At 40.0% G+C, this 16741-nt stretch overlaps 1 long non-coding RNA gene across 4 annotated transcripts in view; it reads right to left on the reverse strand.

The window, feature by feature from the left end:
- The window catches only part of LOC137848169 (uncharacterized), a 54597-nt gene extending 39416 nt beyond the window's left edge, over positions 1 to 15181 (reverse strand). For all 4 annotated transcript variants that reach the window (XR_011091201.1, XR_011091200.1, XR_011091199.1 and 1 more), the window contains exons 1-3: positions 15046 to 15181; positions 11850 to 11999; positions 7991 to 8037 (exon numbers count right to left, since the gene is read on the reverse strand). This is a non-coding gene — a long non-coding RNA (uncharacterized lncRNA). The remainder of the gene's footprint in view (positions 1 to 7990; positions 8038 to 11849; positions 12000 to 15045) is intronic.
- Between the last annotated feature and the right edge of the window lie 1560 nt (positions 15182 to 16741).

Below are 16741 nucleotides of genomic sequence, written 5' to 3' on the forward strand. Positions count from 1 at the left end.
TCAATGTTGCATGGCCACAAGGACACACAGCAACTATGCCTGCCTACAATGGAAAATGCTGCATGACCTGCACTAGCTGGTCTGTTTGACTGTGAGTGCTGTGAAAAACAGCAGCAACAACAACAACAACAACTGTTTGAAAAAAAAAAAAAAGTTTATGTAAAGGCTTCACTTTAGAAATATTTTGCGTTTACTCAGATATTTCTGTCTTTATTAAGAGTCAGCCTTCTCAGAAAGAATGTTTCACCTCTTAGGAAAATACATATTTCTTTTATTTGCTTTCCCTATACGGAAGTACATGAAGAGAGTTTCCTCTTTCTAGCTTGATGTCATTCACAGTAGCAACTGCAATTAATGAAACAGTCATGTACTAAAAATAACCTCATTGTCCCTCAAGCAGAATTAAAATGTAAGCACGTTGTTTTCCTTTGCTTTGTTTTCCTTTAGAGTAGTCTACTATGTGATACAGATTTATTCCTTTATGATGGAAATTACTGGAGGAGGTTATTTCACCAGAACAACCTACATTTCTCTGGATTTTTCCTGATTCCCACCAACATGGATCTAAACCTTTGGGTCTAACACGGAAACAGACATTGGGACAAAGAGGAAGGTGGTGGTCAAATCTATTATCCCAGCATCAGCTGGGATTGTCTAAGAACATTAGTCCTGCATAACACACTGCTGCTGACTCCTGCAGGAATGGAGCAGGTGGTTCCATGTCTGAGGTCTCAGAGACAGTGTCCTGAGTTAGGTGAGACAGGAAGGTGTTTTGTTTTATTTCTAAATGGAAGAGAAAAAGATCGAATCCATCAGTGGCAATTACTCCTATGGGGTTGGGATTTCTGGTAAGAAAGAGAAAAAGAAGGTACATCTTGACAGACAAGGCACATAGGTATTACACAAAACCTGGGAAAAAGTACAAGTGGAGAAAGCTTTGATTGGCTGTTGGGAAGACCTAATGAGAGGGAGAAGCATTAAGTGGTAGAATTGAGTCCTTTGCATACTTTCTCTACTTGAAGTAAATGAAGGAACCTTGTACGTCCAAGAAGGTGGAAGTCATACCCATAGAAACACAAAAAATACATACTGTTGTGAGCAATGCTGCATGGGAGGGGTATAGGTCAGATGAGCCAGTAAATCTTTTCCATAGCTAACTTTAGCTTTAGACATTTTACATAACCACACCTAAAACTCTGAGGCAGCCATCACTAATCACAGCATCAACAAAGTTGTCATGACTAATTGTGGAAACCCAGCTGCTGGTGGTGGAAAAGTCCTATGAGGTCATCAATCCATTCCTCGGACAATGCTGGACTGAAAATGTTGTCACAGGATGGAACATTTTCTATTTAAAGCATGGGGTTGGGTGCCAGAAAACAAATGCTCTGTTCCTGGTTTGAATTTGACTTCCTGAATAAGTTTCTGCAACCGCATTTGGACTTTCTGTACTCAAGTTCCACTCATACAGCTAAATAAAAACATCATACGATGGGTGAGCAATTGGCTAACGGGCAGGGCCCAAAGGGTTATGGTAAATGGGGCTGCGTCAGGCTGGCGGGCGGCCACCAGTGGGGTCCCTCAAGGCTCCATTTTAGGGCCGGTACTTTTCAATATTTTTATAAACGATCTGGATGTAGGAATAGAAGGTATTTTGAGCAAGTTTGCTGATGACACCAAACTTGGAGGAGTTGTGGACTCGAATGAGGGTGGAAAGGCCTTGCAGAGGGATCTGGATAGGTTGGAGAGCTGGGCGATCGCCAACTGCATGAAGTTCAATAAGAGCAAGTGCCGGGTCCTGCACCTGGGACGGGGAAACCCTGGCTGCACATACAGACTGGGCGATGAGACGCTGGAGAGCAGCCTAGAAGAGAGGGATCTGGGGGTCGTGGTAGACAGCAAGTTGAATATGAGCCGGCAGTGTGCCCTGGCAGCCAGGAGGGCCAACCGTGTCCTGGGGTGCACCAAGCACGGCATCGCTAGTAGGTCGAGGGAGGTGATTGTCCCGCTCTACTCTGCGCTGGTGAGGCCTCACCTCGAGTACTGTGTGCAGTTCTGGGCACCACAGTATAAAAAGGACATGAAACTGTTGGAGAGTGTCCAGAGGAGGGCTACGAAGATGGTGAAAGGCCTGGAGGGGAAGACGTATGAGGAACGGCTGAGGGCACTGGGCCTGTTCAGCCTGGAGAAGAGGAGGCTGAGGGGAGACCTCATCGCAGTCTACAACTTCCTCGTAAGGGGGTGTCGAGAGGCAGGAGACCTTTTCTCCATTAACACCAGCGACAGGACCCGCGGGAACGGGGTTAAGCTGAGGCAGGGGAAGTTTAGGCTTGACATCAGGAGGGGGTTCTTCACAGAGAGGGTGGTTGCACACTGGAACAGGCTCCCCAGGGAAGTGGTCACTGCACCGAGCCTGTCTGAATTTAAGAAGAGATTGGACTGTGCACTTAGTCACATGGTCTGAACTTTTGGGTAGACCTGTGCGGTGTCAAGAGTTGGACTTGATGATCCTTAAGGGTCCCTTCCAACTCAGGATATTCTATGATTCTATGATTCTATGATTCTTTATTTTTCTCCCCATTCCCTTTCCCTTTAATGAAATAATTCTCATCTCAAACCTTGAGCTCTTTGTGTTGTATTTTCTCCCCCTTCCTCTTTGAGGAGGGGGGAGTGAGAGAGCAGTTGTGGTGGAGCTCAGCTGCCCATTCGAGTAAAACTACCACCGTCTTTTTTGGTGCCCAACATGGGGCTCAAGGGTTGAGATAACAGTAGAATTGATGAAAGTACTTACAACTAACATACTTGCTAGTCACAATGTTCGCTTTGCTGTTAATGTTTTTCTGTGTGATTATGTTGTATGTAATCAATTCTCTGTTTTCTTTTTTCCTCTGTATCTGATCAGAGAACACGTTGAAATCTGTGTTTGGTTTCTTTATCATACTGTGCTGTAACATACTGGCCTTCAGTTTCATCTAGTGCTCAGGCCTTGCATTGTTATCAGTCTGGTCTCCTGGAGATTATCTTTTTGGAAATATTAAGAATTACACCACCTTCTTTTTCTCCCCTAGCAGTCAATTTGTGAATAATATCAGGAGTGGTGCCTCCTTCGTCTCTCCCTGTGGGCTAATTGCAGCAGCCTTTGAGTATTTTGGATACCCTTGGTCATATGTCATCCTCCTCCTACTAGTTCTAGTGTTTTTCTTCCTCCCTAAGGTGAGACAATTTATTGAGAATACTGTCTAAGGACTTGCCCTGAGACAAAGTAGTTGTGGGTGGCAAGGTGTGTATGGGGATATGGGCAGGTACCTGTCATGGTTTTCTCCTCTGATGTTTTTTAACTTCACCCCTGAACAAGTGCAAAATCCAAAAAAAAATGGTAGAATGTTTGAAAGACTTATGCCCTGACCCTGTCAACACCAGAGAACTCCACCAGCTTGCTGCACTCTGCTGGGGTCTGGCTTACACCTATCAAATGTCAATTAACACTGCCAAGCACCCTCAAGGGGATAGGGAAGTTTCTGAATTCGATGATGAGATAACACACACTGTGACCACCCCAGAGGACCAACCACCTATGGTATCAGTCGCCCCTATAGTCAAGACAATGGAAACAATGGAAATGGAAGTCAGCTCATTTAGTAAGGGAAGAAGCTCCTCATAAGGAGGAGGGAGAAGAGGAAAAGGCAGACAGCTCTAAGGCAGCGTCATCACAACAACATCAGGGAGGAGAGACTGAAATCATAAATGAATCAGAAACCACTCGATCTCTATCCTTCAGTGAGTAGAGAGAAATACGAAAAGGATTTCAGTTGTCATCTAGGCGAGCACATCTTCACCTGGCTGCTTCAGTGCTGGGACACAGGGGCTAATAGCCGACAACTAGAAGGCAATGAAACCAAGCAGCTCAGATCCCTCTCTAGAGAAAGGCTCATTGACAGAGTAATTGGGAGAGAGACACAGATTCTCAGCCTCTGAAAGCGACTCCTGGCAGCTGTGAAAGAAAGGTATCCCCACAAGGAAGATATTGTATATCGAGTAGGCAAGTGGACCACCATGGAGAAAGGTCTCCAGAAAATGACAGATTTAGATGTGCTGAAGATGATTTATAGTGATTTGTACCATGAACAGACACATAAAGACTCTGATGAAGTCCAGTGCACAGCATCCATGTGGTGGAAGTTTGTACGGGCTGCACCCTTATCACATGTCAGCACACTGACAGCAATAGATTGGGACGAGGGGATGGGGCCAACAGTGGATACTGTGTCCAACCAGCTTCATAAATATGAAGAAAATCTCTCTGCCCTGGTACAGGCCTGCATTTCAGCCATGGAGAAACTGTCCCAATGGTTAGAAGAACACATAGCTTCCTCCTCACCTAGATGGAAGAATCTTTCAGCCATTAAGTACCAGCACTCTCCAGCTCAAGCAAGGGAGAATCCGGGATGCACAAGACGGGGTGCCTTGTGGTTTTATTTATGTGAGCATGGGGAAGATATGAGGAAGTGGGACGATGAACCAACCTCAGCCCCAGCTGCTTGGGTACATGAACTGTGGAAAGATACAGCAGCAAGAAAAGGGGCCCCTAAGAAGATTGCTGCCCCAGTTTCTGTTGGGCAGTCCCCCAGAGGCAGTAGAAAGGCTAGTATTACTCCTGACACTGATGAAGAGACTTCTGCTTCACATTTTCAAGAATTTATTGACAGATGCTCCAGCCAGGACTAGTGGGGCTCTGCCCCTGGCTAGGTAGAGGAGAGGGACAACCGGATTTACTAGACTGTGTGGATTCAATGGCCTGGCACACTGGAACTGCAGAAATATAAAGCTCTAGAGGACATAGGCGCACAGTGTACCCTAATGCCATCAGGCCACCAAGGGGTAGAACTCCTCTCTATCTCTGGAGTGACATGGAGATACCAATAGCTAACTGTATTGAAAACTGAAGTGAGTCTAACTGGGAATGAGTGGTAAAAGTACTCCATTGTGACTGGCTCAGAGGCTTCAAGCATCCTCAGCATAGACTACCTCAAGAGAGGGTACTTCAAGGATCCAAAAGGGTGGGATTTTGGCACAGGTTCCTTGAGCACAGAGAAGATTAAGCAGCTTTCTCCCCTGCCTGGTCTCCCAGAAGACCCTTCTGCTGTAGGATTGCTGAGGATTGAAGTGCCAATTGCGACTATAATCGTGCACCAGTGGCAATATCACACCAACCAAGACTCCCTGATCCCTATCCATGAGTTAGTTCATCACCTGGAGAGCTAAAGAGTGATCAGCAAGACTCACTTACCCTTTAATAGTCCTATATGGCCAGTGCGAAAGTCTAATGGCAAGTGGATGCTAATGGTGGACTATCAGGGCCTGAATGAAATCACACGACCTCTGAGTGCTGCAGTGCTGGACATGCTAGAACTCCAGTATGAACTAGAGTCAAAGGCAGCTAAGTGGTATGCTACAATCGATATTGCTAATGCATTTTTCTTCATCCCTCTGGCAGCAGCATGCAGGACATAGTTTGCTTTCACTTGAAGGGGAGTCCAATACACTTGGAATCGGCTGCCCCAGGGGTGGAAACAGCTCTACCATTTGCCATGGACTGATCCAGATGACACTGGAACAGGGGAACACTCCTGAACACCTGCAGTATATCTATGATATCATCGTACGGGGTAACACAGCAGAAAAAGTTTTTGAGAAAGGGAAGAAAATAATTCAAATTCTCCTGAAAGCTGTTTTTTCTATTAAACAGAATAAGGTCAAGGGACCCGCACAGGAAATCCAGTTCTTGGGGGCAAAATGGGTGGATGGATGTCACCACGTTCCGACAGATGTGATCAACAAAATAATGATTATGTCTCCACCAACTAGCAAAAAAGAAATGCAAGCTTTCCTAGGCCTTGTGGTATTTTGGAGAATGCATGTTCCAGGCTATAATCAGCTTGTGAGTCCTCTATAGCGAGTGATTAAAAAACAAAAACAACAACAACAACAACAACAACAAAAAACAAAAACAAACAAAAAAAAAAACACTACCTGACCTTGAAATTGTAGCATAGGCATACAAAGGCCTTAATTGTAGAAATTACTGTACGTGTACACAGAATAATTTCTTATGGTGCATGCTTCTAGCCATATTGATGTCCAGAACTGTAACTTCATCAAATTCGCTTTTGCTGCAAGTAGTAGCTTCTCACCTACTTTTAAATGATACAATGGATAGTACCAGAAATGGAACATTCTTCTAGGAGCTTTCAAACAAACAAACAAACAAAAAAAAAACACTCTTAATTTTTGCCTGCGTTTTCTTACTGTTTCCATCATTCTTTTTCTTTGTTTTTGTTTTTAATTCACAGTAATCAGTTAATGAGAAAATGAGGATTTAAAATTATCAGGGAAAAATGCATACCTATTTTTGACAATAGTTTAAATAAATTGACTGAATTATTTGCCATAACATAGGCATCTGGCATTAATAAATATGCTGATTTTCAGCAACAGCAGCTGCTCTTCTCAGTGTTAGCTATAACATTTTGCTAATAAGTCATGGTGGCTGCATTCAAAAGAAACCATCAACCATCAGTCCATAAGTATCAGTACTTATGGACTCTTGATTGTTATCAAGTTTCGGGTTATCCAGTATAAAGAAGATAATCACATACTCAGTGCTTATCACATACAAGTCCAACTGAGGGACAGGTTGATTAGTAGATTGGAACAGATGACATACAGAAAAAGGTTGAAAGAACTGTGTAAATTAAGCATTAAGAAAAGAAGTTTAATGGGAGACCTGTAGCCTGTAGCTACTGAAAAGGATAGTGTTGAGGAGATGTAATCAGACTTTTCTCAGATGTGCAACAGGACAGGATGAGAGACAACAAACCCAAGGTGGAACAAGGGTAATTCCAACTTGATGTGACAAACAAATACTTAGAATTTTTGGAAGAGGTTGTCCAGAAAGGCTGTGGAGTCTCCATGCTTGAAGACAGTTAAAACCCCTTAAAAAAGCAGGATTGCATCCAATGGCCTCGAGAAGTCTCTTCCAATATCAGGAGTCACGTTTTACTGTCAAGGGTCATTCACCAGTAAAAAAAAAAAGGGCTTAACTTGAAAGACCCTGACCTTCTTACAATATATACATATTGTATATATAAAAGGCTTTAACTTCATTGATTTATATACAGATGGAAGAGTTCTGCCTCCATCAATCCTACTCCATTCAATACAGTAAATTCTATTCAATTGTCTGTGAAATATCAAAGCACTCATAATCACTGCGGAGTGTGTTCCAGTAAGAAAAAATAATCCAATAAATAACACAACTGGATGTACAACAATTTGATGTTTTATGTTTGAAAGAGAACCTGTATTAGTTGTCATCATTACATTTTTATATGCATATTAGCATCCAGGTGAAGGCTAAGTGATTCTCTAAAAGATTACCAGGATCATAGCTTTTTATGTAATTGCTATAGATGTATATTTTATGGTATAGAAATGAATTTTGAAAAGAAATTTTAATGATGTAGTTACCTTTGTAATTTGATGTAGCAATTAGAATCCCTTATACTATGTCATAGCTTTCTTTTGAAATTATTCTGTCTTTCTTTCACTTATGAGTTGAGGGAAGGGGATTTCTTTTTTAATTATTTTTACTAATTCCTTGATGTAGACTTCATTTATCAATGGCTTCATAAATCCTGTATCTAGCAGTGATGGTTTTGATCTTTTGTACCAACATTTGTCTTTAAGAAACTTAAGACCTTCAAGCTGACTATAGCATACATCAGAAAATGAAAGACTGCATGCTTTTATTTGACGGCTTAATTACATGTACTAATAAATCTTCACTTTGGAGCAGTAAGATATCCATTGTGAAATCTCAGGTTCTTACCCTAAACACTTAACAGTGGTTATTACATTTTTTAACTAAACTAATATTTTACAATAAAATACTCATATTTACTATAAAATATCGTATGAGTTACCAACATACCTATAAGTTACATATTCTGTGGTCTGATTGATGGACAAATTTTCATACTAAAATGAGAAAAACAGATCTACATTACTTAACAAAATATGTTCATTACAATGACATCTTATACATTCATAAGAAATACAAAATAAACAGATTTTATATAGAAGGAATACTGCTGGAAAGAAGTCACCCTAAATAAATTATCTTAAGGTAATCAGTTTGAGTCTTCTATTTCATATCTATACTGAGTTTATAGCCTACAGCATTTAATTTGGGGTTAATCCTACCATTTATGATTACAAGTAGATGTGTAATTTTATTTTATATATATATATATATATTTCATAAAGCTTAGTCCTAAAATCCTAGAGGTCATTCCATTTCCTGCTGTATGATATAGTAGAAAAGGCTATGACCATGCTTCTGTCTCCTCTACCCTGTATTTGAAGGAGTTTACAGTTTGAACAACTTTAAAATCTCAAAGTTCATTTGAGACCATTTCCACAGCACATTAGCACATTGAATCTGATCTTTGATTTTACAGCAGTATTTTGGGCATTACAATAGTTTCATATGATTTCACTGTGGCTATTTCATATAGTTCTTGATTTCACATACTCTGAAATCCCATTTAGTATAATCCCCTTCAAATGAAGAAAATTATCATGCAATCAGGTTACATTGCTTTTTCCTTTTTTCTTTTTATCCTTTTTTCTTTTTATCATTTTTTCTTTCTTCTTTCTTCTTTCTTCTTTTTTCTTTCTTTTTTTTTTCTTTTTTCTTCTTTCATCGTTTTCTTTTTATTATTATTTTTTCTTCTTTCTTTTTTTCTAGTGCAACAGTTGATGCTACATCAGAGTGAGCTAAATCCGGCAGTCCTGATATAATCTGAAACTGATATTTTATTTTTCATTCTATTCCAAACTATGAAAAGGCTCCTAATATAACATTACCTGTACAGAGAAAAACAAACGATTCAATTGGTGAGTCATATTACAGGTTATTCTTATTGAAAGATAACTTTAAATGAAAGGCATTATATTCATGAGAACATACCATATCTAGAGCTTCTCAATAAAGATGTACACTAAAGATGGGGAGAAGATACAAAAAGAGTTCATATCTGGGCTCAGAAGCCAAAGTCTGATTTGTATTATTTAGGGACTGCCTGGAAAGGAAAATATTTTCCAGTAACAGTCCAGTTCTCCTTCTTCAGAGGCCCCAAAAAGACAAACTATTTCTAACAGTACATTGCCCCTTACTTTCTTTCAGCCTTCATTCTGTCCAATAATGTACTCCAAAGCATCTCAAGGTAATGACAGGACAAAATAGGAGAAATGGTATAGGAGAAATCCAAAGGTCAGTGATGTTTCTGAAGAAAATAAAATGAGATATTTTATGGAAGAGGAATATATGCTTATGCATTTAAATGATTTTAAATACATAAGTAGTATATAAAGTGGTGTTTGTCCACTTCTACCCAGATGATGCCTCAGTGGGAATACACCTAGGCTCCTGTAAGTCTGGTGAAACTGCACATACTTCTGAGGAAAACAGGGATTAGAGAGAAAGAGGCATGGAGAAGAGTTGGATGGTGTCTTGGCGTTGCCACTACACAGGGTTGGTATGCAGTTGCAACACACATCCAAGTGCCAGGAACATGTTGCTCTTCAGCAGTCTACACCTGACTGCTGTGCAACAGTCCCACAACACCCAGTCACAAAGAAAATCCTGTTTTTTCTAGACTGTGCAGGGTTTAGGGACATTATCAAATGTCAAGAGTTGACACTTTCACAAGCTGAGTAAACGTGAAAAAAATTCCAAATGCAATTTGCAATTCAAATGCTTGCAGATTTCCATTCTTCCCATTTTATTTAAATAAAATATTTAAATTCTAATGTTTAATTTTCTCCCTGTTCATTGCAGTTCTGTACTTTCCACACCTAATTGGGGGAATTAAAAAGTATTGTGTGTCTCTACAGCTTCCCAAAACACAGCCACATGTATGTATAAAAAAAATTGCTTAAATATAACGATGTTTTACTTATTGCTGAATCAATTTCTCTTTTTATTTGTTAAGCACATTATGAAAGAGGCACAGTGCTGTGAGAAGCAAGCACATAAAAAAGAGAATTGTATTAATAATAATAATAAAACAAAAATCATAGAAATGTCATGTCGGAGCAGATTAGTGATCTGGAGTCTCTGGGAGTCTCTGCAATGCAATGGGATTTCCCAGCAACCTGTCCCAACTCAAGGTGAGCACAGGGTTCTGGGGAATGAAAGAACAAAATAATTCAATTGATTTATTTGTGCTTTCAGTTTGAGGATTTTCACATTGTTCATGGTATGAGGTTCATATGCCACACAACTCTGATGATGCAAAATATTGACCATGAAGGAAAAGAAAAAAAAAAAGAAAAAAAAAAGGAAAAAAAAAAGGAAAAAGAAAATGAAAATGAAACTTCTGTGATCTGCTTAGATCAGACTACAGCTGAACAAGCTCATCAAGGCCCACACATCTGGGTGGGTGAAGAATGAAGGATGAAGGATGTGAAGGGTGAAGGATATAGTGCAAAAATATGGCACTCTGTGTGGTGAAGTGCAGGTGTCAGTGAGAAGACCTGGGAGTATAAGTGTCTCTGAAGGTGACAGCATGTCTGAGAGTATCTTTTTTGGAGGGGAGGGGTGATGAGTAGCAATCAGAGTTTCTGTGTGCAGGTGTCAGGCAGTAGTAGAACAGGAATCTGCGTGGGGGTGGGGGTGAGTGCTAATGTTGGGAGTGGAAAGTGGAGGAAGGAGGTTTATGAGGAGAAATGGTTTTCATTCTAGAAGGCAAATTGAGAAAATGGAGGGATGCAAAAGAAGGCAATCAGAATATCAGAAACAGGAAATTAGGACAAAGAGTTTGGATGGGCAGCCTGCTCTAAGGAACTTGTTTTGGCGGGGGGGTTGGGCCCAATGATCTCTTGAGGTCCTTTCCAACCCCTACAATTCTGTGATTCTGTGATGGGGGAAAAAGTCTACAAAAGTGCTGAGAATGGCAAATACTAACACTAAAGAAATGAAATGGAAAGATAAATCACAAACCAAAAGATGAAACAGCAAACCAAGATACCTCTGCAGAGGAGAAAAGGACTGCTCAATGAGCAGATACAAGGATGCATAAACAGGAATAAGAATATTAAGAGGTAGCAGCAGCCTTCAGAAATTCCTCCTGGGATTCTGCAAATGTGGGTCTCAGTCTGCATAGATATGTCATGTTATCTGGGTTACAAGCCACGTGCCTTTATCCCATTTATCTTTTATGTTTGCATTGTGTAAACACAGTATGTAACAACAAGAAAAAAACAAAAATCTTTCCCTCACAGTATTTACCCCAAAATATCTGTAGCTATTATACATTGAATTTCGCAAGCAAGGGTACCTTCTTCCTCAGGCTATGTATGGTTTACTTGTCTGTTTAAGGAAGACAAAGTACCGTCATATCATAAAGGGTGTCTGGGGTGATAAGGACAAATTACCAGGAAATATTAGATCCTTTTATTATCTGAAGATATTATTTCTGTGTGATGATTTCTCCGTGATGAAGCAAATGGTTTCATTTGTACAAACTATGCCATGCCAGGCAATTTCAACAGGTACCAAGCAGCTCTTTAGGCTCTTCTTTCCAAACTGCTCACCTGGAGAGCTCATAACACAGCTTCCTCCTGCAAGCAGCACTGGCAACAGACAAAAGAATGCCGCTTCTCTCCTGTGCACAGATCCTGCCTTTCTCATCTTCCTCTCTTAGCCCAGAGAAACTGCTGGTAAGTACATTACACCATTAAGGCCATGTGGATCCCCTGCCTGCTCCTTGTCTCCTTGTACCTACCTGTGGTGGGTGCTGATCCTTGTGCTGGAGCTAAAGCTGGGGATCCCATGGCACAAGAACGGGTACCACGCATGCAGCTGCCCCAGACTGATGCTTGGAGTAGTGCAGCAGGACACAGTCAGCTCTTTCCAACAGATGTATAGGAAGAACCTGGTAAACAGCATGACTTTAAAAATTAAATAACTTTTGCTATTTGCTGGAAAGAGGTTTAATTTCTTCTCTCTCTCTCTCTTTTTTATTTTATTTTATTTTATTTTATTTTATTTTGTTTTGTTTTGTTTTGTTTTGTTTTGTTTTGTTTTGTTTTTTGTTTCGTTTTGTTTCGTTTTGTTTTGTTTTACTCCAGAAAGTAAGAAGCTAAATCAGTTGAATTTGGGATAAATTTCTGGAAATGCAGGCCTATAGTCATTCCTGTCAGTTTAAGAATTCACAATGTAGACAAAGTCCAGTTATGTGATAGCTTTCACTGTAAATATGAAAACTTACAATAAATTTTATGCTACTGTTTGAACTGAAGCACATTTTGCAGCCCTGTGTACTTGGACCCCTCACTGAGGCAGACTCAAACAACAAAACAGACGATGTCCCAGGAAGCTTGCACTGAAGATACAGGACTACCTAGTGACCTTTGTTAGTTGGAAAATGCATTATGTTCATAAAATTATACTAGATTATGGTAAATGAAATGTATTGTTACCGAGAAAGGGCTAAACACATGATTCAAAATACTAATAAACACAAAGATACAAATTATAATCGTACCATGTAACAACACATATTTCCAGAGCTGTACGAGTACCCTTGTCTAAAGAGTTTCCAGCTCATCTTTTTAAAATCAACAATAAATTACAATGTTTTAATTATTCTCCAGTTATCTGTATATACACCTTAGGTATTCAACCCTTCCACACTTGTTTGGCTTATAATACTAAGAAATCAGATGATGGGATTAAAGCACCACTGGACTGGCTGAGCATCTTCAGGAGAATGACGTGGAAGTTAATTCTGTGGGATGGTAGGGAAGAAATTATTGAGACAAATCTTTCACTACACAGGAAAATGTGACCCTGTAGTAGTTCGCACTGCTTATCAGGAGTTTGTTGGCATCCCAAACCTTTCCAAGATGTCTGGTAGGTACACTTGGACATGGAAGAATGTATAGCCACAGAAGAGGTAGTACTTTCCCCTTTGAAAACAGAATTAGGGGAGACATTGTATTGCTTTCAACAGTCTCCTGCTGATCTCACCTGTGTTGCACATAGACCTGTGTGAATTAGCTACAGAGGTGTAGGCAGTCCCCTTTGCAGTACAGCAATGTGGAGTATGGCTCAGAATCTCCTCCTCTGACAAGTGATTCAGATCAGTAAGAGTCAAAGTCTTTAATATTTTTTTAAATCAAATTGATCTTTCTCCACAGCCACTTCATCACTATATCTAAGCAAGTGTTGCAGCAGGACCATTACCTCTTTTCTTACCACTACATGCCCTTGTACAAAGTCCCTCTCCAGTCTTGTTGTGGGCACCCTTTAGGTACTGGAAGGTTGCTATAAAGTTTCCCCGGAGCCTTCTCTTCTCTTGAGAAGAGAAACCCTTGGTAAAGGACTTCCTTTAGAAGTCCTCTTCCAGAGAAAATAGTCTTTGGTAAAATAATTTAAGGAAAATTCATATAATTACATATAATCTTTAAGAGAAAAAGAAGAGCAACAAACAGCTTGCTTTCTTCTCTGGTAACCTGCAAATCTATCTGTGAATTGTTATCAGCCAAGCTAAATTTTCTAGTGCTTGGCAGGCACCCTGATGGACCTTTGTGCCCAGAGGTGGAGCAGGGCTAGCTGTGCAAGCACGTGAAGTCTTGGCAGGAGGACCAGGATATTTTCTCTATCACCTGCGAGAAAGGCTGGAGGCTGACCTTGAGCAAACGTACTTCTCTCATGCTTGCCCTGCCTTAGTGAAATACAGAAATAGATGACTATCTCTAAGACAAGTCCATGTCATCAGGGAAATTCATGAGACTACACAAAGTATGTTTCATACTCAGAGACCTACATGGCATCACATATCTCATGCAAGGACTGCAATACAGCAATGACATCTATTTCAGATTTTCAGTAATACTAAATTTGATATGTTCTCTCAAGGGTCACATTATGCTTTGCTCTTTAATATTATCAGAACTAGATAAATTACATTTAGTTCCCCAAATGTGAACAGTGCTTTTAAAACCTATTTGATGCTAATCCTCTTCCTTAACTCCGTTCTGCCCTGGATATCAGTCTCTGACCTCTATGTCACCGTGCTTTTAAAATGTACAACTGCTGAAATTATTACACTGCAGACTGAAGCATGAATGTGTATTAGCTGTTTTCATTAGCATCTAATGCTCAGAGGTCCTCTCTGAAGGGTAAGTTACATCTCCCACAGTGGCTGAGATAGAAAATACAACTGCAACATTATATTTTAAAGCTATTTTAGGCCTGGGGAGAGTGTTCCCTGGTTGGCTATAGTTTGGAGGTACTGTAGAAAATATACCAGAAGCAGCTGGAGCTGCATTCAGCCTCATGAGGAGCTGAAAACAAAACAAAACCAAAAACCAAAACAAAACCAAAACTACTTGATCTTGTTGGGATTTTTGTCAAATTCCATTTCCATCTCTTTACAGATGGAAGTTCTTTGTGTGAATCCCATCTTGTAGCATGGGTTTTCTACGCCCTTGTGCAAAAACAAAAGCCAAGTTGTTCTTCATATAGATTTGCAATTGAAAAAGCATTAAAAATTATGAGGCTGATGATGCAAAGTGAACTATTAGAGACCAAAGGCAAATGAACCATAAGCAGTCAGGCCCGCTTCCACAGGCAGTTATAACAGAACTGTTTCATATGGAACCTCACATCACAACAAATCAAGTCAATCTGGAGATCTATGCTGTCTTATCATATATTATGTATAAAGGACAGATAAAGATTGAGACAGTGAAAAAGGAGACAAAGAAAACAGTGCTAGGAAAAGGGAGTGTTTCCTGAGACCTACCACTTGCCACAAGTTAAGTGCCAGTTCCAGTCAAATATTTCATTCTCAGGCCCACCACTGTCTGAACTCCAGTAGGTAAACTGAAGGTGCAGCACACTTGAAAGACCATAGAAGTGGGGAAAAGAGAGGGAACAGCAAAGAAAGCAATTCACAAGAAATACTCATCTACCTCTGAAGAGGGAGAGCTGTCTGTCCGTAGGCCACTGTGCCGTGCACACTACTAACAACACCTGCCTGCCTGCAGGGCTGTCTGCACAGCTAAGCACAGACGGTTGCAAGGTGATTCTGCCCATTCTCTGAGCTGGCAGATAACCGCAAGAGGTAATAGCCAGGAGATGAGCAAGTTCCTTGCAGACTGGAGGAATGGATTTACAAGCAAGATGCTATTGGAATGCCAGAATGAGCTGAGAAACAAACACAGTTTCCTTGTGAAACTGTCCAGATCCTCAAGTGGCTGCAAAATCCGCTTCTGGGATTCATAAAGTAAATGTTACAAACACAAACATTTAACAGAGATGTGATTAATTTTCTTCACTCTCACAATAATCTCTGAAGCTTTAACTGTGTCTTTAATATAGGCTAAAAGATCACAGGAGCTGAATGATCTTGTCAGCAATGTAGCTTAAGCTGTGAGTTTTCTTCCAAACTTCTCAAGCACAGTGGCTGTTTCCTACAACTCTGTGGAAATACCTTCACGAGAAAGTACTAGGGTGGAAAAGAAAGAGGAAGGAAAAAAGTTTCAACAACTTTTCTTTACAGATGACTCTCAAAATAGCAGAATTTGATTAATAAATAAAACACAGAAACCTGAAAAAAGCTACCACAAGAAGATCAGAGGGATCAGATGGATATCATAGAAAAATTTATACTTCCTTCTCTTTAGCACCTCCAGGAAAGAGTGGGTAGCTGATTCCTGATCTATATCTAAAATTTTCCAGACCTACAACTGTTTAGGTATCAGTTCTTACTTCTGTGAGTAATTTCACACAACTAAATATACACAGACATTTCCAGTAACGAGCATACATACATCATCTTCCATTGTACTGTATGCTTTAACCAAGTTTTGCTACCAGAATAACATTCATTTATACAGTCCAACACAGAAGCATGACAGCAGGTTTCCATCATCAGTGTGCCTCAGGCTTTCTCAAAGAATTGAAAAGAACAGTCTTCTCAGCAAAACTCTCCTTTGCTTGGTTCTGCTCATTTTTAAAAAACAAGAAGAAGCAAAGCAATTTTTCATTCAAAGTACAGTGCCTCACGTTGCCTTGTTTTTCAGATGATATTTCCACTGGGTCATTGTTGCCTGTACTTCAGTACACCTCGGTGAATTTTCATAGCACTAATGTTTTACAGAAAGTATGCAGCAAATTGAAGAACAGTAATTCTGTTTCTGGATAACCTCAGATGTTAGGGAAAGACAGTTTTTATTTCAATGTCTTCTCAGCCTGGATCTCTCTGCTGTGAACTAAAATATAACTGGGCACAATTAGGCAGTATTTAATAGAGAAAGCTTTTGTGGCTTACCCACAGAAAGCACAAAGGGGGCAGTGGTGATTAGAAAATTACAGTAGAGTAGGAGAAGAGGATTTTTTGTTGTTTCAAGTGCATGTCCATGCGTGTCTCCAGAATTTATAGAATTTATATAATAAACATTCAAAATTTTAATTTAAAGATACATTTTCCTACATTTTTTTTTCTCTCTCTCTCAATTTTAAAGATAACCAGTGCTTTCAAAATCAGAGACTTAGCAAAAGCACGGTGAACAAAAGCAATGTCAAAACAGGATTGAGACTGCTCTCATAGAATCATAGAATCATAGAATATCCTGAGTTGGAAGGGACCCTTAAGGATCATCAAGT

Source organism: Anas acuta, chromosome Z (assembly GCF_963932015.1).
Source record: "Anas acuta chromosome Z, bAnaAcu1.1, whole genome shotgun sequence".
NCBI lineage: Eukaryota > Metazoa > Chordata > Aves > Anseriformes > Anatidae > Anas > Anas acuta.